At 37.3% G+C, this 27,427-nt stretch overlaps 1 pseudogene; it reads left to right on the top strand.

Annotated features, from left to right (window-relative positions):
- The window catches only part of LOC114886134, a 32,228-nt pseudogene extending 9,046 nt beyond the window's left edge, over positions 1 to 23,182 (top strand).
- Positions 23,183 to 27,427: the final 4,245 nt, after the last annotated feature.

Raw genomic sequence — 27,427 nt, 5'->3', positions numbered from 1 at the left:
TCTGCTATACTTTGGAAGAGTTTGAGAAGGATAGGTGTTAGCTCTTCTCTAAATGTTTGATAGAATTTGCCTGTGAAGCCATCTGGTCCTGGGCTTTTGTTTGCTGGAAGATTTTTAATCACAGTTTCAATTTCAGTGCTTGTGATTGGTCTGTTTATATTTTCCCTTTTTTCCTGGTTCAGTCTCAGAAGGTTGTGCTTTTCTAAGAATTTGTCCATTTCTTCAAGTTTGTCCATTTTATTGGCATATAGTTGCTTGTAGTAATCTCTCATGATCCTTTGTATTTCTGCAGTGTCAGTTGTTACTTCTCCTTTTTCATTTCTATTTCTACTGATTTGGGTCTTCTCTCTTTTTTTCTTGTTGAATCTGGCTAATGGTTTATCAATTTTGTTTATCTTCTCAAAGAACCAGCTTTTAGTTTTATTCATCTTTACTATCATTTCCTTCATTTCTTTTTCATTTGTTTCTGATCTGATCTTTATGATTTCTTTCCTTCTGCAATCTTTGGGTTTCTTTTGTTCTTTCTCTAATTGCTGTAGGTGTACGGTTTGGTTGTTTATTTGAGATGTTTCTTGTTTCTTAAGGTAGGATTGTATTGCTATAAACTTCCCTCTTAGAACTGCTTTTGCTGCATTCCATAATTTTTGTGTCATTGTGTTTTCATTGTCATTTGTTTCTAGGTATTTTTTGATTTCCTCTTTGATTTTTCCAGTGATCTTGGTTATTAAGTAGTGTATTGTTTAGCTTCCATGTGTTTGTATTTTTACAGATTTTTTCCTGAAATTGATATCTAGTCTCATAGCATTGTGGCCAGAAAACATAGTTGATAATGATTTCAATTTTCTTGAATTAACCAACACTTGATTTGTGACCCAAGATATGATCTATCCTGGAGAATGTTCCATGAGCACTTGAGAAGAAAGTGTATTCTGTTGTTTTTGGATGGAATATTCTATAAATATCAATTAAGTTCATCTTGTCTAATGTGTCATTTAAAGCTTGTGTTTCCTTATCTATTTTCATTTTGGATGATCTGACCATTGGTGAAAGTGGGGTGTTAAAGTCCCCTACTATTATTGTGTTACTGTCGATTTCCTCTTTTATGGCTGTTAGCATTTGCCTTATGTTTTGAGGTGCTCCTATGTTGGGTGCATAAATATTTACAATTGTTATATCTTCTTCTTGGATCGATCCCTTGATCATTATGTAGTGTCCTTCTTTGTCTATTGTAATAGTCTTTGTTTTAAAGTCTATTTTGTCTGTTATGAAAATTGCCACTCCAGCTTTCTTTTGATTTCCATTTGCATGGAATGTCTTTTTCCATCCCCTCACTTTTAGTCGTATGTGTCCCTAGGTCTGAAGTGGGTCTCTTGTAGACAGCATATATACGGGTCTTGTTTTTGTATCCATTCAGCCAGTCTATGTCTTTTGGTTGGGGCATTTAATCCATTTACATTTAAGATAATTATCAATATGTATGTTCCTATTACCATTTTCTTAATTGTTTTGGGTTTGTTATTGTATGTCTTTTCCTTTTCTTGTGTTTCCTGCCTAGAGAAGTTCCTTTAGCATTTGTTGTAAAGCTGGTTTTGTGGTGCTGAATTCTCTTACCTTTTGAAATGAAAGGTTTTAATTTCTCTGTCAAATCTGAATGAGATCCTTGCTAGGTAGAATAATCTTGGTTGTACGTTTTTCCCTTTCATCACTTTAAATATATCCTGTCACTCCCTTCTGGCTTGCAGAATTTCTACTGAAAGATCAGCTCTTAACCTTATGGGGATTCCCTTGTATATTATTTGTTTTGTTTCCCTTGATGTTTTTAATATTTTTTCTTTGTATTTAATTTTTGATAGTTTGATTAATATGTGTCTTGGCATGTTTCTCCTGGGACTTATCCTGTATGGGATTCTCTGCACTTGCTGGACTTGATTAACTATTTCGTTTCCCATATTAAGGAAGTTTTCAATTATAAACTCTTCAAATATTTTCTCAGTCCCTTTCTTTTTCTCTTCTTCTTCTGGGACCGCTATAATTTGAATGTTGGTGCAGTTAATGTTGTCCCAGAGTTCTCTGACACTGTCCTCAATTCTTTTCATTATTTTTTCCTTTATTCTGCTCTGCAGTAGTTATTTCCACCCTTTTATCTTCCAGGTCACTTATCCATTCTTCTGCATCAGTTATTCTGCTATTGATTCCTTCTAGAGAATTTTTAATTTCATTTATTCTGTGGTTCATCATTGGGTTTTTTTGCTCTTTTGTTCTTCTAGGTCCTTGTTAAACGTTTCTTGTATTTTCTCCATTCTATTTCCAAGATTTTGGATTATTATTCTGAATTCTTTTTCAGGTAGACTGCCTATTTCCTCTTCATTTGTTAGGTATGGTCGGTTTTTACCTTGTTCCTTCATCTGCTGTGTGTTTTTCTGTCTTGTCATTTTGCTTAACGTAGTGTTTTGGGGGTCTCCTTTTCACATGCTGCAGGTTCGTAGTTTCCATTCTTTTTGGTATCTGCCCCCAGTGGCTAAGGTTGGTTAAGTGGGTTGTGTAAGCTTCCTGGTGGAGGGGACTAATGCCTGTGTTCTGGTGGATGAGGCTGGATCCTGTCTTTCTGGTGGGCAGGTCCGCAGCTGGTGGAGTATTTTGGGGTGTCTGTGACGTTATATGATTTTAGGCAGCCTCTCTGCTAATGGGTGGGGTTGTATGCCTGTCTTGTTAGTTGTTTGGCATAGGCTGTCCTGCACTGTAGCTTGCTGGTCGTTGAGTGGAGCTGGGTCTTGTCATTGAGATGGTGATCTCTGGGAGATTTTTGCCGTTTGATATTACGTAGAGCTGGGCGGTCTCTTGTGGACCAATGTCCTGAACTCGGCTCTCCTGCCTCAGAGGCACAAGCCTGACACCTGGCCAGAGCACCAAGACCCTGTCATCCACACGGGTCAGAATAAAAGGGAGAAGAAAGAAAAAGAAAATAAAGTTATTAAAATAAAAATAATTATTAAAAATAAAAAAGTAATTTAAAAAAAGAAAGGAAGAAAGAAGAAAGCAAACAAACCAAAAAACAAATCCACCAATGATAAGTGCTAAAAACTAAACTAAAAAAAAAAAAAGAGAGAGATAGAACCCTAGGACAAGTGGTAAAAGCAAAGCTATACAGACAAAATCACACACAGAAGCATACACATACACACTGACAAAAAGAGAAAAAGGGGGAAATATATATATATATATATATATATATATATATATATATATATATATATATATATATATATATATCATTGCTCCCAAAGTCCACCGCCTCAATTTGGGATGATTTGTTGTCTGTTCAGGTATTCCACAGATGCAGTGTACGTCTAGTTGATTGTGGAGATTTAATCCGTTGCTCCTGGGGCTGCTGGGAGAGATTTCCCTTTCTCTTCTTTGTTCACACAGCTCCTGCGGTTCAGCTATGGTTTTGGCCCCGCCCCTGCGTTTAGGTCACCTGAGGGCGTCTGTTCCCGCTCAGAAAGGATGGTGTTAAAGTAGCAGCTGATTCAGGGGCTCTGGCTCACTCAGGCCGGCGGTAGGGAGGGGGGTACAGATGCGGAGCGAGCCTGCGGCAGCAGAGGCAAGCAAGATGTTGCAGCAGCCTGAGGCACGCCGTGCGTTCTCCTGGGGAAGTTGTCCCTGGATCATGGGACCCTGGCAGTGGCGGACTGCACAGGCTCCCAGGAGGGGAGGTGTGGAGAGTGACATGTGCTCGCACACAGGCTTCTTGGTGGCGGCAGCAGCAGCCTTAGCATCTCATGCCCTTCCCTGGGGTCCGTGCTGATAGCCGCGGCTCGCGCCCGTCTCTGGAGCTAGTTTAGGCGGTGTTCTGAATCTCCTCTCCCTGCGCACCATGAAACAAAGAGGCAAGAAAAAGTCTCTTGCCTCTTTGGCAGCTCCAGGCCTTTTCCCAGACACACTCCCAGCTAGCCGTGGTGCACTAAACCCCTTCAGGCTGTGTTCACGCCACCAACACCAGTCCTCCTCCTGGGATCCGACCGAAGCCCAAGCCTCAGCTCCGGGCCCCCGCCTGCCCCGGCGCATGAGCAGACAAGCCTCTCAGGCTGGTGAGTGCCGGTCGGCACCGATCCTCTGTGCGGGAATCTGTCCGCTTTTCCCTCCGCACCCCTGTTGCTGCGCTCTCCTACGTGGCTCTGAAGCTTCCCCCTTCCGCCACCCGCAGTCTCTGCCCGCGAAGGGGCTTCCTAGTGTGAGGAAACCTTTCCTCCTTCACAGCTCCCTCCCACTGGTGCAGGTCCCATCCCTATTCTTTTGTCTCTGTTTTTCTTTTTCTTTTTTTTTCTTTCTCCCTTCCCAGGTACGTGGGGAGTTTCTTGCCTTTGGGAGGTCTGAGGTCTTCTGCCTGCGTTCAGTAGGTGTTCTGTAGGAGTTGTTCCACATGTAGATGTCAAGGCACCTCTTAAATTTCCATTTTCCACATGAAGTAGTTGAGGCTTCCTGAGGTAAGATGTCCGCAGCAATAAAGCCAGTGAATGACAGAGCCAGAATTCAAAACCCCAGGTTCTCAGACTCCAAATGCCATATTCTTTTCCCTAGACATGTTCTTTAAAAGAAAATCCAAGAGGATGGCTAGAGATTTGCTCCCTGGTGTCTTCAGAGGCTCTCAAGACAGCTCCGCAGGAGACGCTAGGAATCTTCAGTTCTCATCACCTTTGACCGAGGTCTCCCTTCATTGTGAACTAATTAGCTCTTTGGTTCCATTACCTTGCCTCTCTCAGTCTCCATAGAGGAAAATGGCATTTTAAAAATGTGATGGAAAGCCATTTCCGCCAGCTGTGGTCACAGGGCTAATTATTATCTCTGTGCTGGATGAGGCAAGTCTTTTGGAATATCTGGTGTATCAGTGATGACAAAAAGTCCAGCAAACACTTGAGGGAGGGTCAGTGTCTTCACTCAAGCAAGGAAAGTGTCTTTTCAATAATACCCCCTAATCATTGTCACCTGTCTCCGCTGAGACCTGGTGCGGCAGGGATGGGTGGAAGAGGCACAGATTCAGAGTTACCCCAATTTTTTGTGTTTGAGAGTCATGCCCAGGAATGAGAAGCCAGAAAAGGAGAAGGCTGTACATCTTCCTTTTTTCTCTTTTTACCCGTATGACATATGGTAAATTACCTATCTTTACAGAGTCTCAGGATCTTGGTAAACTAGAAATTCATAGCATGCAGTAAGCACTGAAACATGCATTTTTTAAAATCGAGGTGAAATTCTGACAACATACAATTAACCTTTTTAAAGTGCACGATTCAGTGGCATCAAATGTATTCACAATGCTGTGTAATCATCACCTCTCTCTAGCTTCAAAACATTTTCATCACCTCAGAAGAACATGGGTACCCATTAGCTCCCCAGTCACCCCTCCTCTACCCTCTGACCAACACTAATCTACTTTCTGTCCCTATGGATTTGCTTATTGTGGGTATTTCATATAAAAAGAATCATACAGGGACTTCCCTGGTGGGCCAGTGGTTAAGACTCTGCACTTGCACTGCAGGGGGGCACGGGTTCAATCCCTGTTTAGGGAACTAAGATCCCACAAGTCACGTAGTGTGGCCCAAAAATAAATAAATAAATGATAAATAAAAAATAAAAAGAATCATGCAATATGTGACATTTCCATATGGTTTCTTTTACCTACAGTAATGATTTTGAGGTTCATCCATCTTGTAGCATGTAACAGTTTTTCAACCCTTTTTACAATTCAATAAAATTCCACTGTATGGATTTACCACACTTTGTTTATCCACTCATCAGTTGATGGACATTTGGGTTGTTTCCACCCTTTGGCTACTGTGAATAGTGCTGCTGTGAGCATTCATGATCAAATATTTACATTTTAATGATGATTATGATGAATACTATTATTAATCATGTATATTAATTATATAATTAAGTAAATACTATTTATTTAATCCTATTAAGTTATATTTTTAAATATAGTTGACCCTTGAACAACACGGGCAAACTGTGAAGGCCCACTTGTACACGGATTATTTTCAGTAGTAATACTACAGTGCTACACGATACACATTTGGTTGAAACTGAGAATTCAGATCCTCAGATTAGGAGGAACAACTGATATGGAAGGCAGACTCTAGGTTATATCTGGATTTTCAACTGTGTGGGGGTCAGTGCCCCAACCTCTGCATTGTTCAAGGGTGAACTGTACTGTTATTAACTCTTTATATTAACACTAATTATCATAATATAAATATATGTTAATAGAATAATATTATTTATACTAATAAACATGTGATTTGCCCACAGAGCCAGTCAGACCCAGGCACAAGAAGACTGCTCACTCCTTGATTTCTCTCTATTAAAAAAAGAAAAGAAAAAAGAAAAAAAGATGGGAATTCCCTGGTGGTCTAGTGGTTAGGATTTGGCCTTTCACTTCTGTGGCCCAGGTTCAATCCCTGGTGGGAGAACTGAGATCCTGCGAGCCACGTGGTATGGCCAAAGAAAAGAAAAAAGAAAATTCAAGAGTAGTGCACAAATTTTTCTGTTTATTCATTCTGTTTATTCTATGATATTTTGCATCTGGTTTCTCCAAGTTTCATCTGGTCTTCAAGAAATGACTTACCACTGCTATCTCAGAGTTAAATAATCCATTTAGCTATCTCTTTGTTGAAGAGACTTCCTTAAACTCTGGAAATAATAAGCTTGGTTATACTGTCAGTCATTCTGATATGAAACTTCTCTTAATTTATCTTAATAACCTCTATCATATACAGAAATTTTCTCTCTCACTCTGTTAGACCCAGACTTTCTCAACCTACATTCCAGTCTGGTATTAGCATAAATGGAACTAACTTGTTATTATAACTGTTAACAATTTCATTATGACTAGCTAATACAATAGTAGCCACTACCTTCAGTCCTATAACTACAGCCACATTAACTTCTCCAAACCTTCCATGCATGTCCTTTCATAATTTTGTTTCTTTGCTCATGCAGTGCCACTCACCTGAAATACCTTTTCCTCCATTTCTTCACCTGACAAACTTCCTTTCATCCTTTAGGATGCAACTGAAAGAAATTTTTGTGATGCTATCCCAGATACCTCAAGCTGAGTTGCTTGCTTAAATTGTTGTATTAAGGTTCTATTGTCCTACTGGGGAAGAGATCAAGATGATGGAATAGGAGGTGGTGGAAATCACCTTACCCCATGAACACATCAAAAGTACATCTAGGGCTTCCCTGGTGGTGCAGTGGTTGAGAGTCCGCCTGCTGTTGCAGGGGACATGGGTTTGTGCCCCGGTCCAGGAGGATCCCACATGCCGCGGAGCGGCTGGGCCCATGAGCCATGGCCATTGAGCCTGCGCGTCCGGAGCCTGTGCTCCGCAACGGGAGAGGCCACAACAGTGAGAGGCCGGCATACCGCAAAAAAAAAAAAAAAGTACATCTACATGTGGAACAATTCTCACTGAAAACTAACTGGAGACTGGCAGAAAGACTCCTGTACAACCAAGGCTGTAAGAAAGTTCCACACAGAATCAGGTAGTAAGGGAAAAGAAATAATCAGGTTTGGACCTGTGCCCCTGGAAGGAGACTCAGAAGAGGAGGGGGATTGCACAGGAAGAGATCCTCCCTGGGCAGTGAGTGGTTCAAGCCACATACTGGGCACCCCAGACCTGGGATCTGACACGAGGAACACAAGTCTCCTTGGCTGGTTGACGGGCCATTGAGACTAACAGGAAGGCTGTGGGAAGCCTGGACTCTGCTCTTGAGGAACACGCACATGCTTGCGTAATCCCAAAACAGGGCATAGAGGGCAGATTGAAAGTGCACAGGGTGCTAACCAGTTTCCTGCAACCATGCCAGCACGTGCCACAGCCCAAGGCAAGTGCCTGCTCCAGCCCCACTTGCTTCATGACACAGCTGCACACTGGGGTAAGGGCTGCTGAGACTGAGAGGAGAGCTCAGCTGTGAGGGAGAAAGGTGGCTCAGACCCAGAGCAGCATCTGACCAAGGCAGGGGCAGCCATTACTGGTGATTATGCAGACAGTACCCCAGAAGAAGTCCAGGTTTCTGACTGTTGCTGGGACTGCCACAGCCCACTCCAAGACCTACCTGAGCACATGAACCAGCCACTCTTGCTCCAGCTCTGCTCCCCTCTGGGGCAAGGGTGCTACTGTGGGATGGGGAAAGGAGCACACATTTAAATGGAATAGAGCCAGCTGGGAAATGAGCCTCAGGGCTTCTTCTTCAGAAACTTGGGACATGACCCCACCCCCAATAGAGTAGTGCTGGCCACTGAGGAGAGGAAAAGCCCCAGGTCACACGTGGCTCTGGCCCTGCCCCTCCATCTCCAGCCCCACATCCTACCAAGGTGATAGCTGCCAACACACCCTGGGGAAAGATGTGGCCTGTGCTCATTTCAGATCTAATTCTCCCACCAAATCCACTGGGAGTGTGCAGACAGCATAGGGGCACTCCCATATAAAGACAGCCCTTCAAAACAGCAACAGGTAACTGTTTCACCTACTTTCATAGAGACAGAGGAAGTTAAGCAAAATGAGCAGACAGAGGAATTTGTTTCAATAAAAATAACAAAAGAAACCCCCCCAAAAAAACAATTAATGAAACAGAAATAAATAATTTACCAGAAAAAGAGTTCAGAACATTAGTAATAAGAATGCTAACTAAATTATGGAGAGGAATAGATGAACACATGGAGAAATTTAACAAAGAACTAGAAAATATAAAAAAGAACCAGTCAGAATGGAAGAATACAATAACTGAAATGAAAAATACACTAGAAGGAAGTAACAGCACAATAGGAGATACAAAAGAACACATAAGTAATCTGAAAGATAGAATAATGGAAATTACCCAATCAGGACAGAAAAAAAAAAAAAAAGAAAATAGTTTAAGGGACCTCTGAGACAACATCAAGTGTACCAGCATTCACATTATCAGGGTACCAGAAGAAGAAGAGAGAGAGAAGGGGGTCAAAATGTATTTGATGAAATTATGGCTGGAAACATCTCAAACATGAAGAAGAAAACAGATATTCAAGTACAGAAAAAACAGACAGTCCCAAATAAGATGAATCCAAACAGACCCACACCAAGACATATCACACTTAAAACGACAAAAGTTAGTTAAAGAGAGCATTCTAAAGGCAGTAAGAGAAAAACAAAGAGTCATAAATAAGAGAATGCCCATAAGGTTGTAAGCTGATTTTTATGCAGAAAATTTGCAGACCAGAAGAGAGTGACATGATATATTCAAAGTGCTTAAAGCAAAAAACCTACAGCCTAGGAACTCTAAACAGCAAGATTATCATTTAGAATTGAAGGAGAGGTAAAGAACTTCTCAGACAAGCAAAAATTAAAGGGTTCATCAATACTAAACCTACTCTAAAAGAAATGGTAAAGGGTCTTCTCTAAGTAGAAATGAAAATGTTATAATAAGAAGTAAGTATCTATAGGAAAGGAAAAATCTACTGGTAAAAGCGAAAATATATAAAAAGGCTAAGAATCAACCTCTTAAGCTAATACAAAGATTAAAAGAAAAAAAACTAAAATCAACTATAACTACAATAATTAGTATAAGAATAAACATGAAGATGTAAAATATGACATCAAAAACATAAAATGTGGGGGAGGGAACTTAAAAGTGGAGATCTTTTAGAATGTGTTTAAACTTAAATGACTATCAGTTTAAAACAAGTAGATATCGTTATTGGTCAAAATATATGAACCCCATGATAACCACACATCAAAAACCTATAATAAGGGCTTCCCTGGTGGTGCAGTGGTTAAGAATCTGCCTGCCAATGCAGGGGACACTGGTTCGAGCCCTGGTCCAGGAAGATCTCACATGCCACAGAGCAACTAAGTCTGTATGCTACAACTACTGAGCCTGCGCTCTAGAGCCCACAAGCCACAACTACTGAGCCCATGTGCCACAACTACTGAAGCCCATGTGCCTACAGCCTGTGCTCTGCAACAAGAGAAGCCACCACAATGAGAAGCCTGTGCACCACAATGAAGAGTAGCCCCTACTCACCACAACTAGAGAAAGCCTGCTCACAGCAATGAAGACCCAATGCAGCCAAAAAATAAATAAATAAAATAAATTTATTTTAAAAAAAACTATAATAAATACACAAAAACTAGAGAGAAACAAACACAAGTACACCACTAAAGAAAAACATCAAACCATAAGGGAAGAAACTAAAACAAGAATAGAACAGAGAAGAACTACAAAAACAACCAGAAAACAAGTAACAAAATTGCAATAAGTACACATCTATCGATAATCACTTAGATGTCAATGGACTAACTACTCCAATTGAAACACAGAGTGGCTGATTTGATTTTAAAAAAAAAGAAAACCAAGACTCACCTATACACTGCTTACAAGAGACACTTCAGAGCTAAAAAGACACAGAGAGTGAAAGTGAAGGTATGGAAAAAGATATTTCATGCAAATGGAAATGACAAGAAAGCAGAGGTAGCAATACTCAGACCACAGACTTTAAAACAAAGTCTATAGCAAAAATAAAAAGAAGGGTATTATATAATGATAAAGGGATCAATACAAGAAGAGAATATAACACTCATTAACATCTATGCACCTAATACAGGATCATCTAAATATAGAAAGCAAATATTAACAGACATAAAGGGAAAATTTGACAATAATACAATAATAGTAAGGGACTTGAACATCCCAATTACATCAGTGGACAGAAAATCCAGACAGAAAATCAATAAGGAAAAGTGGTCTTAAATGACACATTAAACCAGTTGGACTTAATAGATTTTCCATCCAAAAACAGCAAAATACACATTCTTTTCAAGTACACAGGATAAATCTCATGCTAGGCCACAAAACAAATCTCAACAAATTTAAGAGGATAGAAATTATATCAAGCATTTTTTTTTGAACCACAATGGTATAAAACTAGAAATCGATTACAGGAAGAAAAGTGGGAAAAGCACAAACATGAACACTGAAAAATATGTTACTAAGAAACCAACAGGTCAATGAAGAAATCAAAAAGGAAATCAGAAAATACATCCAGACAAACAAACAAAACCCCACAAATTTCCAAAATCTTTGGGATGCAGCAAAAGCATCTGATAAACTTCTAATAAGGAAGTTTATAGCGATACAGGCCTAACTCAAGAAACAAGAAAAATCTCAAATAAACAACCTAACCTACCATCTACAGGAATTAGAAAAAGAAGAGCAAACAAGCTCAAAGTCAACAGAAGGCAGGAAATAATAAAGATTAGAGAGGAAATAAACAGTGATTAAAAATGAATAGGAAAAATACAGTGAAAATAAGAGCTGTTTTTTTTAAGATAAACAAAATTGATAAACATTTAGCCAGGTTCATCAAGAAAAGGAGAGAGGACCCAAATAAACAAAATGAGAAATGAAAGAGGAGAAATAACAACCAGTATCACAGAGATTTTTAAAAATCATAAGAGAATATTATAGTTACGTGCCAACAAATTAGACAACCTAGGAGACATGGACAAATTTCTATAAATGTACAACCTTCCAAGACTGAATCAGGACGGTGAAAATGAACTTCTAATTTAAAAAAACTCCCAGCAAACAAAAGTCCAGGACTGAATGGCTTCACAAAGGAATTCTACAAAACATATAAATAAGTGCTTTCCTTCTCAAACTATTCAAAAAAATTGAAGAAGATGGAAAATTCCCAAATTCATTCTATGAGGCCACCATTACCCAGATAACAAAAAGAAATAAAGATACTACAAAAAAAAGAAAATTACAGGCCAATATCTCTGATGAATACAGATGAAAATTTTTTCTCAATAAAATATTAGCAATCTGAATTGAACAATATATAAAAAGGATAATACAGCATGAACAAGCAGGATTTATCCCAGGGATGTAAAGATGGCTCAATATCCACAAATCCATCGATGTGATATGCCACATTAATAAAATGAAGCATAAAACCATATGATCCTCTCAATGGATATGGAAAATGCATTTGACAAAATTCAACATCTATTCATGATAAAAACTCTCACCAAAGTTGTTATAGAGGGAACACATATCTCAATATAATAAAGGCCATGTATGGGAAACCCACAGCTAACATCATACTCAATGGTGAAAAGCTGAAAGCCCTTCCTCTAAAATCAGAAACAAGACAAGGATGCCCAATCTTGAAGTTTCTATTTAACATAGTATTGGAAGTCCTAGCCACAGCAATCAGACAAGAAAAAAAAAAAAGTCATCCAAATTGGAATGGAAGAAGTAAAACTGCCACTATTTGTAGATGACATGATAATATATATAGAAAACTCAAAAGTTTCCACCAAAACATTATTAGAACTAATAAATGGATTCAGTTAAGTTGCAGGATTAAAGATTAATATACATAAATCTATTGCTTTTCTATACACTAATAATGAACTATCAGAAGAGAAAGCAAGAACACTACCCTGTTTAAAATCACATCAAGAAAGGTAAAATATCTAGAAATAAACTTAACCAAGGAAGTGAAAAACCTATACTCTGACAACTATAAAACATTGATAAAGGAAATTGAAGAGGATACAAAGAAATGAAAAGATATCCCATACCCTTGAATTGGAAGAATTAATATTGTTAAAATAGCCATATTACCCAAAGCAACCTACAGATTTAATGCAACCCTTCCCTATCAAAATACTCATGACATTTTTTACAGAACTAGAACAAATAATCCTAAAATTTTTATGGAACCACAAAAGACCCCAAATAGCCAAAGTAATCTTGAGAAAAAAGAATAAAGCTGAGGTATCATGCTCCCTGACTTCAGGCTATACTACAAATCTGCTGTAATCCAAACAACATGGTATTGCCACAAAAACAGACACAAAGATCAATGGAACAGAATAGAGAGAACAGAAATAAATCTCCACATTTTTGGCCAATTAATCTACAACAAAGGAGGTAAGCATATACAATGGAGAAAAGACAGTCTCTTCAATTATTGGTGCTGGGAAAACTGGACAGCAACATGTAAAAGAATGAGAATAGAACATTTTCTCACACCATACACAAAAAAACTCAAAATGGATTAAAGACCTAAATGTGAGCCCTGAAAACATAAAACCCCTAGAAGAGAACACAGGCAGAACACTCTTTGACAAAATTGTAGCAATATTTTTTGTGTCTGTCCCCTAAGGCAAAAGAAACAAAAGCAAAAATAAACAAATAGCACCTAATTAAACTTAAAAGCTTTTGCACAACAAAAGGAACAATCAACAAGATGAAAGACAACCTACTGAATGGGAGAAAATATTTGCAAATTATATAACTGATAAGGGGTTAATATCCAAAATATATAAATAGCTCATACAACTCAACATCAAAAACAAACTCAATTAAAAAATGGGGAGAAGACCTGATATTTTTCCAAAGAAAATATACAGATGGTCAATAGGCACATGAAAAAATGCTCAACATCGCTAATCACCAGAGAAATGCAAATCAAAACCAATGAGAGATCACTTCATACCTCTCAGAATGGCTATCATCTAAAATATGAGAGAAAACACGTAGGCCAGGATGTGGAGAAAAGGGAACCCTCATACACTGTTGGTTGGAATGTAAATTGGTGTAGCCACTATGGAAATCAGTATGGAGGTTCCTAAAAATATCAAAACTAGATCTACCATGTGATCCAGTAATTTCACTCCTATGTATTTATCCAAAGAAAATGAAAACAGTAATCCAAAAAGATATATGCTCCTCATGTTCACTGCAACATCATTTACAATAGCCAAGATTTGGAAGCAACTTAAGTGCACATCAGTAGAAGAATGGATAAAGAAGTTGTATATATATAATGAAATATTACTCAGTCATAAAAAATAATAAAATCTTGGATGGATCTGAGGGTATTATGCTTAGTGAAATAAGTCAGACAGAGAAAGACAAATAGTCTGTCATAACTTATATGTAGAATATTAAAAAATAAAACAAATGTATATAAAAAAACAGAAACAGACTCAGAGATATAGAGAAAAAAGGCTGGGTGCCAGTGGGGACAGGGAAGGGGTGGAAAGGCAAGATAGGGGTTGATGATTAAGAGGTACAAACTACTATGTATAAAATAAATAAGCAACAGGAAATATAGTACAGCACTGGGAATATAGTGATTATTTTGTAATACCTTTAAAAGGAGTATAATCTATTAAAATATTGAATCAGTATGTTGTATACCTGAAAATAATATACCATGTAAATAAATTTACTTCCATAATTAATTAATTAATTAGTTAGTTAAATATCTGGGAAGTGAGGAAAGGTTTTTAAAATTCTATTGTCCTATTATTTACAAATTATATTGCAAATGTCAGCTTAATTGTCTGTTTCCAATACTGGGCAGTAAGTTGAGGTTAGGATTGATGTATTTGTCATCTATTGATATGTAATATCTTATGCAAGGCTTGGCACAGAATAGGTATTCAGTAAAATTTAAGTTCTGAATAGGTGAAATGGTGTAGATATAATATATATGTATTTTGAAATAAATATATCCTCTGCAATGTGCTTTATGTAGGATCTCCCACTTTCTTTTCTCTTCCTGCCTATTCATTATATAAAGATATATGAAATGTTCAAAATGTCAAGCCAGGCCTTGGCAAAATCAATGAGCCCTTTTTTATTTCATAGTAGGATCATTTTTACTCAGCCACTCATCTGACTTACCTACTTTACCAACATTATTTTCCAATTTTAAAGTATGATTAGCATTATTTTCAGGATATTAATTTGTTAGAAGTATCCTTTGGTCATTTTTCCCCACATCTTTTTCCCAGTTTTTGTGGGACCCTCAGCTTGGCCCTTCTATATCCTTCCCTGACTCCCAGGCCCTTTTTTTCTTTGCCTGTTCTGTCTCCCAGGATGCACTGAATGTTGTAAAATTCTCTAGAGGGGAAAAGCACAAGTTTAATCCTAGTCTTTCAAACTCAAAGGAGTGTCTCTTCCTTACACTAAAACCACCTAACTCTTTTAGAGAATATAAGCAAAACACAATGGAACAAATGCAGTCATTCATTATGAACAAAAAAACTGAACCAATATAAGAAAGGACCTCATAGGTAGATGTGTATGAGATAGCACAGAGACTAAAACACAGACCCTGAATCCAACCAAATCTAGGTTGAAATTCTAGATCTACCACTTTCCGTCTGAATTACTTCAATTTCATCATTCATAAATTTGATATAAATATTATACCTATATAGGGACTTCCCTGGTGGCCCAGTGGTTAATAATCTGCCTGCCAATGCAGGGGACATGAGTTCAATTCCTGGTCCAGGAAGATCCCATATGCTGTGAAGCAACTAAGCCCAAAAGCCACACTGAGGCTGTGCTCAAGAGTCCATGAGCCACAACTATTGAGCCCACGCTCTGCAACTACTGAAGCCCACTTGCTTAGAGCCCATGTTCCACAACAAGAGAAGCCATCACAATAAGAAGCCCATGCACTGCAATGAAGAGTAACCCCTGCTCATCACAACTAGAGAAAACCAACATGCAGGAACAAATATCCAATGCAGCCAAAAATAAATTTAAAATTAAAAAAAAATTATAGCTATATCATAAAGTTGTTGTACCTGCCAATTTTCTAGTACCATGGCCTTGGATACCTGTCAAGTAAAACATTTCAGCAAGTTTTTTCCAATTCTAAAATATCCTGTGGTCTTTTTGCCTCACATGTTTCTCTATTTCTTCTCTTGGTTGCTTCCTTAGATTTATAAGAGAGAAGGAGCTAAGTATTGCTGTTTATGACCAGCATTTTAGGTTTGCCATTGATTGACCTTTCTTGCCTCCTAAGTTCCACATCCTCACAGGCACATACACAAAAACTAACTATAGCCCTCCAAAAACTCTCAAAGCAACTAAACTGCTTTCTTTTGGATAGAGATATTCCTAGACAGAAGATTAGATTGAATATTGTCTTCACTATATCAGAAACAGTTGTTTCTTGTCTTCCAGGTGATAAAGCCTCAGAGAAGGTAACTGAAATTTTACTCAGCAATGTTTTAAAACTCACTAGAAAATTGTGATTACTTATATGTTATTCCACTTAAAATATGGAGATTTTTAAAGGAGAATTCAAAGGGAAATCAAACAATATAAACCTAATATCTAAAACCTTTTTAAAAATTAGAATGAATGAAAAACTATACACCAAGAAACTGGACAACCTAGATGAAATGGAAAAATTCTGAGTCACATACAACTTACTGACTGAAGAAATTCAGAAATTTCTTACTGAATCAGGAAGAAATAAAAAATCTGAAGAGACTAATTACTAATAAGGAGATTGAATCAGTAATCAAAAATCTACCAGCAAAGAAAATCCCAGGACCAGATGGCTTCACTGGTAATTTTATCAAACATTTAAAGAAGAAATAACACGAATTCTTCTCAAACTGTTAAAAAAAATCAAAGAGGAGGAAACACCCCCAACTTCATTTTATGAAGCCAGCGTTTTTCTGATACCATAACCAGAAAAGGATATTACTAGTAAAGGAAACTACTAGCCATTACCCCTGATGAATATAAATGTAAAAAATTCTCAGTAAAATACTAGCAAAACAAATTCAGCAGCACAGTAAAAGGACCATACACCATGATCAACTGTGATTTATCCCTGAGATGTAAGGCTGGTCCAACATACACAAATGAATCAATGTGATACATCACATTAGTGGAATGAAAGAAAAGAACCATATTATCATCTAAATAGAAGTAGAAAAAGCATCTGACAACATCCATTCATGATAAAAACTGTTAACAAATTAGGCATAGAAAGAGCATTCCTCAATATAATAAAGGCCATATATGATAAGCCCATAGCTAACATCATACCCAATGATGAAAGGTTGAAAGCTTTTCCTCTAAGATCAGAAAAAAGACAAATGTGCCCACTCTCACCACTCCTATTGAACATAGTAGTAGAAGTCCTAGGTAGGGCAATCAGGCAATGAAAAGAAATTTAAAGAATCAGAATTGGAAAAGAAGAAGTAAAATTGTCTCTATTTGCTGATAAAGATTTTATATAGAGAAAATACTAAAAACTCAAGCAAAGAACTGTTAGATTTAATCAATGAATTCATTAAAGTTGCAGGATGCAAAATTAACATACAGAAAAACAGTAGCATTTTTATACATAAACAAAGAATTTTCAGAAAAAGACTAAAAGAAATTGATCCCGTATACAATTGCATAAAAAATAATAAAATACTTAGTAATAAATTTAACTAAGGAGTTGAAAGAGGTCTACTCTGAAAACTAAAAAACATTGATGAAAGAAATTGAATAAGACATAAATAAATGGAAAGGATCCTGTGTTCATGAATCAGAAGAATTAATATTGTTAAAACAGTAATACTACCAAAGGCCAACACTAGCCTGGGAACCTGTCCTCATGCACCAGTGGGTGGACAGCAGGCTATGGACCACCTGAGCCCTAAGCTGGCCCACCAGCAGGTGGACAACAGGCTAGAGACACCTTGATACCCACAGCCAGCAGCCCAAAGATCTAACACCAACCACCAGTGGTTCAGCACTAGCTTTTGAAACAGGCCTTGGCAACCAACAGGCAAACACCAGTTCTAGGATTCTAGGACTTCAGCCAGTTCCCCTGGCATGCTGACCCGCCTACAAGCAGCCAGCAGCCCCTGAATAAAGCAGAACCTGGCAACCAAATGGGCCAGGAGCCAGTCAAACTCATCAGTGTGCCCACAATAATAGTTGGACCCACCAATACAGAGAGCCCATTCAGCCCACATAGGAGACACCACTAGAGCATATAGCTCTGGTGAACAGAGGGGAGTGTGCTGCTGGAACCTACAGAATGTCTCCTACATAAGGTCACTTCTCCAAGATCAGGAAATGTAACTGACCTACCTAATATATAAAATAAAAATAGATAATCAGGCCAAATGGAGTGACAGAGAAAAAATTTTTAATGAAGGAAGAAGACAAAGCACCAGAAGAACAAAGCCAAATGGAGATAAGCAATTTGTCCAAAAATAGTTAAAGCTAATGATCAAAAAGATGCTGAATAAACTCAGGAGAAGATTGAACAAACAGGGTGAGAACATTAACAGAGAGTTAGAAAATATTAAGAAGAACAAAACAGAGATGAAGAAGACAATAACTCAAAAAATACACTAGAAGGAATCAACAATTGATTAGATAATACAAAGAAATGGATAAGTGAACTGGAAGACAGAGTAGTGGAAATCACTCAAGTTGATCAGAAGAAAGAAAAAATTTTAAAAACATGAGGACAGTTTCAAGGACCTCTAGGACAAAATTAAATGTACTAACATTCCCATTATAGGGGTCTCCGAATGAGAAAAGAGAGAAAGGGGTTGATAACATATTTGTAGACTTAATAGTTGAAAATCTCTTTAACCTGAGAAAGGAAGCAGTTATCTAGGTGAAGGGAGCACAGAGAGCCACAAAGAATATCAACCCAAAGAAGACAAATCAAGACGCATTGAATTAAAATGGCAAAAGTTAAGGAAAAAGAGAGAATATTAAAAGCAGCAAGGGAAAAAGCAACAAGTTACATACAAGGGAACTCCTGTAAGACAATCAGCTGAATATTCAGCAGAAACTGCAGGCCAAAAGGGAACGGTACAATAATTTTAAAGTAATGAAAGAGAAAAACCTACAACAAATAATACGCTACCTGACAAGGATATCATTCAGATTTGAAGGAAATATAAACAGTTTTACAGACAAGCAAAATCTAAAAGAGTTCACTACCATCTAACCATCTCTACAGGAAATCTTAAAGGGACTCTTTTAAGTGGAAAATATCCCAACTAGAAATATGAAAACTTAAAAAGGAAATATCTCATTGGTGAAGGTAAAGATAGTAGATGAACCACTTACAAAATTAGAAGGAATATTAAATAACAAAAATAGTAAAATAACCTATATCCACAAAAAGTAGTTAGAAGAAACAAAAAAAACAAATAGATGAAAAGCATGATGTCAAAAACATTAAAAGAGGGAAGGGGAGTAAAAAATGCAGTGTTGTTAAAATGTGCTTGAACTTAACAGCATCAATGTAAAATACTCATGGATTTATAAATATCATGATAACCATAAACCAAAAATCTCAAATAGATACACACAAAAAAAGAGAAAGGAATCCAAATGTAAAATCAAACATGGTTATCAAATAACAAAGGAAGAGAGAAGAACAAAGAAGAAGAAAGGAACAAAAAATAATTTTTAAAAATTGAAAAACAATTAACAAAATACCAATAAGTACATACCTATCAATAATTCCTTTAAATGGAAATGGACTAAATGCTCCAATAAAATGATATAGAGTGGCTGAGTGGATAATAAGACCAAGACCCATACATATGCTGCCTACAAGATGCTCACTTCAGATCTAAAGACACACTCAGACTGGAAGTGAGAGGATGGAAAAGGTATTTCATATAAATGGAAACAAATGAAAGCCAGGTTATGTATACTTAGGCAAAATAGACTTTAAAACAAAGACTATAATAATGCACCAAACATAGGAACACTTATTGTATATATGTATTACAGAAAATTTTATTGACGTAAAGGGAGAAATTGACAGTAACATAATAATAGTAGAGGACTTTAACTTCCAACTTACATCAATGGACAAATCATCCAGAGAGAAAATCAATAAAGAATTACTGGCCTTAAATGACACATTAAACCAGATGTAATTAATTGATATATAGAGAGCATCCATAAGCAACAGAGTACACTTTATTTTCAAGTGCATATGGAACATTCTCCAGGATAGATCACATGCTAGGCAACAAAACAAGCCTTGGTAAATTTAATAAAAGTGAAATCATATCAAGCATCTTTTCCAACCACAACACAATGACAGTAGAAATTAACAATAAGAAAAAAAAACTGAAAAAAAGCTGACAAACATCTGGAGACTAAACAATATGCTACTAAATAACCAATGCATCACTGAAGAAATCAAAGAGGAAACTAAAAATTACCTAGAGTCAAATGAAAATGAAAACATAACAATCCAAAACCTATGCGAAGCAGTAAAAAGCAGTGCTAAGAGGGGAGTTTGTAGAGATATAAGCATACCTCAGGAAACAAGAAAAATCTCAAATAAACAACCTAACCTTACACCTAAAGCAACTAGAGAAAGAAGAACAAACAAAACCCAAATTTAGTAGAAGTAAAGAAATCATAAAGATCAGAGCACAAATAAATAAAATAAAGACTAAAAACTCAGTAGAAAAGATCAATGAAACTAAAAGTTAATTCTTTGAAAAGATTTTTTTAATGATACCTTTAGCCAGACTCATCAAGAAAAAGGGAGAGGGCCCAAATCAATAAAATCAGAAGTGACAAAGGGGAAGGTACAACTGACACCACAGAAATAGAAAGGATCATAAGAGACTACTATGAACTACTATACACCAATAATATGGACAACCTAGAAGAAATGGACAAATTCTTAGAAATGTACACTCTCCCAAGACTGAGCCAGGAAGAAATAGAAAATTTGAACTGACCAATTACCAGTAATGAAACTGAATCAGTAATTTTAAAACTCTGAACAAATAAAAGTCCAGGACCTGATGGCTTCACAGGTGAATTCTATCAAATATTTAGAGAAGAGTTTGCACCTTTCCTGAAATTATTCCAAAAATTGCAGAGGAAGGAATATTTCTGAACTCATTCTATGAGGCCACCATCACCCTGATACCAAAACCAGACAAAGATATCACAGAAAAAGAATATTACAGGCCAATATCACTGATGAATCTAGATGTAAAAATCCTCAACAAAATATTAGCAACCTGAATTCAACAATACAGTAAAAGGATTATACACCACAATCAAGTGGGATTTGTCTCAGGGATGCAAGAATTTTTCAATATCCACAAATTAATGTGATATACCACATTAACAAATTGAAAAAATAAAAACCATATGATCATCTCAATAAATGCAGAAAAAGCTTTTGACAAAATTCAATACAATTTATGATAAAAAATCTCCAGAAAGTGGGCATAAAGGGAACCCATCTCAATATAATAAAGGCCATATACAAAAAACCCACAACAAACATCATTCTCAATGGTGAAAAACTGAAAGCATTTCCTCTAAGATCAGGAACAAGACAAGGATGCTCACTCTTGCCAGTTTTATTCAAAATAATATTGGAAGAGCTAGCCACAGCAGTCAGCCAAGAAAAAGAAATTTAAAAAATCCAAGTTGGGAAGGAAGAAGTAAAACTTTCACTGTTTGCAGATGACATGATACCTCACATAGAAAATCCTAAAGACACCATCAGAAAACTACTAGAGCTCAGCAACAAAATCTGTGAAGTTGCAGGATACAAACTTAATATACAAATATCTATTGCATTTCTATACACTAACAATGAACTATCAGAAACAGAAATTAAGGAAACAATCTCATCTGCCATCACATCGAAAGGATAATATACCTAGGAATAAACCTACTTAAGGATGTAAAAACCTATACTCAGAAAACTATAAGACACTGATGAAAGAAATTAAAGACAACACAGATGGAAAGATATATTGTGTTCTTAGATTGGAAGAATTAATATTGCTGAAATGAACATACTACCCAAGGCAACCTACACATTCAATGTACTCCCTATGAAAATACCAAGAGCATTTTTCACAGAACTAGAACAAATAATTCTAAAATTTGTATGGAAATACAAAGACCCCAAGTAGCAAAAACAATCTGGAAAAAGAAGAGCAGAGCAAAAGAAATCATGCTCCCTGACTTCAGGCTACACCCCAAAGCTATGGTTATCAAAGCAGTATGGTACTGGCACAAAAACAGACACATAGATCAATGGAACAGAATAGATTCCAGAAATAAACCCATGCATTTATGGTCAATTAATCTCTGACAAAGGAGGCAAGAATATACAATGGAGAAAAGACAGTCTCTTCAATAAGTGGTGCTGGGAAAACTAGAAAGCTACTTGTAAAAGAATGATATGAGAACATTTTCTCAAAACATACTCAAAAACATTCAAAATGGGTTAAAGACCTAAATGTAAGACTGGAAGCCATAAAACTCCTAGAAGAAAACATAGGCAGAACATTTTTTGATATAAATCATAGCAATATTTTTTGGATATGTCTCCTAAAGCAAAGGAAATAAAAGCAAAAATAAACCAATGGGGGCTTCCCTGGTGGTGCAGTGGTTGAGAGTCCGCCTGCCGATGCAGGGGACACAGGTTCATGCCCCAGTCCGGGAAGATCACACATGCCGCAGAGCGGCTGGGCCCGTGAGCCATGGCCGCTGAACCTGTGCGTCTGGAGCCTGTGCTCCGCAACGGGAGAGGCCACAGCAGTGAGAGGCCTGCGTATCACAAAACAAATAAATAAATAAACCAATGGGACCTAATTAAACTTAAAAGCTTTTGCACAACAAAGGAAACCACTGACAAAACAAAAAGACAATCTACTGAATGGGAGAAAATATTTGCAAATGAAAGACCGATAAGGGGTTAATATCCAAAATGTACAAGGAACTCATACAACTCATCACCAAAAAAAAAAACCTATTAAAAAATATGCAGGGTGTTGACCTTGTTCTCCGCTTTTCTGTTTTTCTTTTTGCAGATGCTGCCCTGCTCTCATCAGCCTCTGGCCCGCCATCTCCTTGAGTCCTAACACCACGCCTTCAATTAAGCTGCAGAGTTCTGGTGAAGAGATATTTGAAGTTGATGTTGAAATTGCAAAACAATCTGTGACTATTAAGACCATTTTGGAAGACTTGGGAATGGATGATGAAGGAGATGATGATCGAGTCGCTTGACAAATGTTAATGCAGCAATATTAAAAAAAAGGTCATTCAGTGGTGCACCAACCACAAGGATGATCCTCCTCCTGAAAGTTGACCAAGGAATATTTTTGAGCTTATACTGGTAGCAAACTACTTAGACATCAAAGGTTTGCTTGATGTTACCTGCAAGACTGTTGCCAATATGATCAAGGGGAAAACTCCTGAGGAGATTCGAAAGACATTCAACATCAAAAATGATTTTACTGAAGAAGAGGAAGCCCAGGTACGCAAAGAGAACTAGTGGTGGGAGGAGAAGTGAAATTTTGTGTTTGATGCTGTAACACTGTAAGGATTGTTCCAAATACTAGTGGAACTGCTTTGTTTATAATTGTTAATATTAGAAAAACAGTCCACAAATGCAGCAGCAAATCAGTTGTATTAGCAGAATGTTGCCCTCATTACATGTGTAGTTTCAGTACAGATTCCAAACTTATGTCTCAGTTTCTTCTAGTATGGCCAAAAGTTCTTTTTTCTTTGCTCTGAATAAAATTGAACTGTAGGTTTTCTATAGAAAGTGGCATTTTGGGCTTTCCGTCTTTTTGTAAAGCAATTTCTGCCTAGTTTATTGTCCAGTTACATTTAGTTTAGTGACTTGGCATTGTAAATAAAACAACTTGCAAAAAATTTTCTGAAATAGAATTAACATATTATCTTTATTTATGAGTTGGAAACTGGAAAAAGGCTACATGAAGTAAATGCTATTAGAGTGGGGTTACCAGAATGTCTTCCAGCTTCCTGGAGTCAGAGTACGGCTGGTATTGATTAGCCTGTATGTAGCAGCGCTCCCTTAACTGGATCTGAGGACTTGTTTTTGCATTTTTAATCCTATCAACTTTGAATATGTTGGCTAGAGGCTCAGTTTCTACTCAGTTTATAGTTTGGGAGGAAATAGAATTAGACAGTTTGCTGGCTTTTCAATTAAAGAAGACACTTAACCCAAGCAGTTTGTCATCTTTTTATAATCAGTAATCCTATGTGGGGAAAACCATAAACACTAATTGCATGTAAAAAATAATTTAACCTTTAATGTTAAAATGTGTGGCATAACCCAGAAAGCATCAGTCACAAATGCAAGATACTTTCAATAAAGAGTTACATACTAGGTAAAAAAAAAAAAAAAAAAAGGCAGAAGAACTGAATAGACATTTCTCCAATAAGGACATGCAGATAGCCAAGGTGCACATGAAAAGTTCAATCCCTGGTCAGGAAATTCCCACATGCCATGCAGTGCAGCCAAAAAAAAACAACCTGATTACAAAATGGGATAAGGACATGAATAGACATTTTTCCAAAGAAGACATACAGATGGCCAGTAAACACATGGAAAGATGCTCAATGTCACTAATCATCAGGGAAATGCAAATCAAAACCACAATGAGATATCACCTCACACCTGTCAGAATGGCTATCATCCTAAAGACAAGAAATAACAAGTGTTGTTGAGGATGTGGAGAAAAGGAGACGCTTATAAACTCTTGGTGGGAACATAAAGGGGCACAGCCACTACAGAGAACAGTATGGAGGTTCCTCAAAAAATTAAAAATACAGTAAATCCCCTACTTATGAGCAAGTTCCATTCCAAGAGCGTGTTCATAAGTTCAGTTTGTTCCTAAGTCCAAGAAAGTTAGCCTAGGTGCCCAAATAACACAATCAGCTAGTTATGTAGTACTGTACTGTGATAGGTTTATAATACTATTCACACAATTAATACATAAAAACAAACAAACACAAAAAATAAAGACAACATTTTTAATCTTACAGTACAATACCTTGAAAAGTACAGTAGTACAGTATAACAGCTAGCATACAGGAGCTGGAATCGAGTGAACAGGCAAGAAGAGTTACTGACTGGAGGAGGGAGAGAAGGTGGGAGATGGTAGAGCTAAAGGATGATCAGCAATAGGAGACGGAGGGCAAGCTGCAATTTCACTCACTCTGAAAGCATGTTTGCATCTTTGAAAGTTCACAACTTGAAGGTTCATATGTAGGGGACTTACTGTAGAACTACCATATGATCCAGGAATTCTAATTCTGGGTATTTTTCCAAAGAAAATGAAAACACTAGTTCAAAAAGATATATGCACCCCTATGTTCATTTCAGCATTATTTACAATAGCCAAGCTATGGAAGCAACCTAAGTTCACATCAATAGATAAACGAATAAAGATGTGACACACACACACACACACACACACACACACAAAATGGAATATTACTCAGCCTTAAAAAGGAATGAAATCTTGCCATTTACGACAACATGAATAGAACTAGAAGGTCTTATGCTAAGTGAAATAAGTCAGACACAGAAATGAAAATACTGTATGGGAATTCCCTGACAATCCAGTGGGTAAGGCTCCATGCTTCCACTGCAGGGGGCACAGCTTCAACCCTTGGTTGGGGAACTAGTATCCCACATGCTGTGCAGTGTGGCCCAAAAATAAAAAATAAAAATAAATTTAAAAATAAAATATTGTATGATTTCATGTATGTGGAAACTAAAGAGAAAATAACAAATGAATAAACATGACAAAACAGAAACAGAGTTATAGATACAGAGACCAAAGGGGTGGTTGGCAGAGGGGAGGGGGTGGGGGGGAATGAGTGAAATAGCTGAAGGAGATTATGAGGTACAAACTTCCAGTTACAAAATAAATGAGGTATGGTTATGAAATGTACAGTATGGGGAATATAGCCAATAGCAATGTAATACCTTTGTATGGTGACATATGGTAACAAGACAATTGTGATCATTTTGAAATGTATAGAAAGATCAAATCACTATGTTGTGCAACAGAAACTAACATAGTGTTACAGGTCAATTATACTTCAAAAACAAACAAACGAACTCATAGATAAAGAGATCAGGTTTGTTGTTACAGATATGGGGTGTGGAGGTAGGGGTAATTTGATATAGGTAGCCAAAAGGTACAAACTTCCAGTTACAACATAAATAAGTACTACGGATGTATGTACAACATGATAAGTAACACTGTTGTATGTTATATATGAAAGTTGTTACGAGAGTAAAGCCTAAGAGTTCTCATCACAAGATAAAAAGCAACTAGCCAGGTGGGGGCACAGCCCAAACCACTAGCAGGCTGTTTCCTTAAGACTCCCTGAGCCACTGCTGCTCAGGACAATGCCCTGTCTACCAGAGGGCCCAGGACTTGGCCACACACACCCGTGCACCAACACTAGCCCTGGAACACCAGAAACCCTGCACTGAGAGACACTGGGACCCAGCTCTGCTCACCAGTAAGCCAGCACTAGACTGAGACCACCCTGGGGCTATGCAGGCAGCCATTTTGTTACCTGGCCCCACCCACTAGTGGCTGGGAGCCTCCACACAAGGCATAGCTGGCAACCAAACAGAATGGGGGCTAGCCACATCTACCAGGCCACCCACAGTTGTCAGCTCGCCACAACAGAAGTACCAATGCAGCCCATATGGAGGCACCCCTAGAGAATATTGCTCTGGTGACAAGAGTGGGGTGCATTGCTGGGACACAGAGGATATTTTTTAAAAAGGCCATTTATCCAAGTTTGGGAAATGTAGCCAACCTCAAAATACATAGAAATAAAAATAGCAAATCAGGCAAAATGAGGTGACAGAAGAACATGTTCAAACTGAAGGAACAATATAAAACCCCAGAAGAAGAACTAAGTGAAATGGAGTTATCAATCTGCACAATAAACAGTTCAGGGTAATGATTGTAAAGATGATCAAAGAACTTGGGATAAGAGTGGATGAACAGGGTAAGAAGTTAGAAGATTTTAACAAAGTTAGAAAATAAAAAGAAGAACCAAAGAGATGAAGAAAATAATAACTGAAATGTAAAATACACTAGAATGAATCAACAGGAGGTTAGATGATACAAAGGAATGGATCAGTGAGCTGGAAGACAGAGGAGTGGAAATCACTGCACCTGAACAGAAAAAAAAAAAAAAAAGAATAAAAAGACATGTATGATTTCTTTAAGAGTTTAAGAGACATCTGAGACAACATCAAGAGTAACTAACATTCCCATTATAGGGGTTCCCGAGAAGAATAGAGAGAGAAAGTGTAAGAGAACATATTTGAAGACATAGCTGAAAACTTCCCTAACCTGGGAAAGGATACAGACGTGCAAGTGCACCAAGGAAAGCAAGTCCCAACTAAGTTCAATCCAAAGAGGACCACACCAAGATACATTGTAATTAAAATAAAAATTAAAGGTAAAGAGAAAATATTAAAAGCAGCAAGGGAAAAGCAACACGTTACTTACAAGGGAGCTCCACAAAGCTATCAGCTGATGTTTTGGCAGACACTTTGCAGTCCAGAAGAGAGTGGCACAATATATTTAAAGTGATAAAAGGGAAAAACCTACAACAAAGAATACTCTACCTGGCAAGGATTTCATTCAGATTTATGGAAGAGAGAAAGAGTTTTACAGCAAGCAAAAGCTAAAAGAGCTCACTACCACCAAACTAGCTTTTAAAAAGTATTAAGGGATTTCTCTAAGTG

The sequence above is a fragment of the Monodon monoceros genome, unplaced genomic scaffold, assembly GCF_005190385.1.
Source record: "Monodon monoceros isolate NGI ecotype Baffin Bay Population unplaced genomic scaffold, NGI_Narwhal_1 Super_Scaffold_6, whole genome shotgun sequence".
In the NCBI taxonomy this organism is placed as follows: Eukaryota; Metazoa; Chordata; class Mammalia; order Artiodactyla; family Monodontidae; genus Monodon; species Monodon monoceros.
This window is presented reverse-complemented; position numbering and strand designations above follow the sequence as displayed.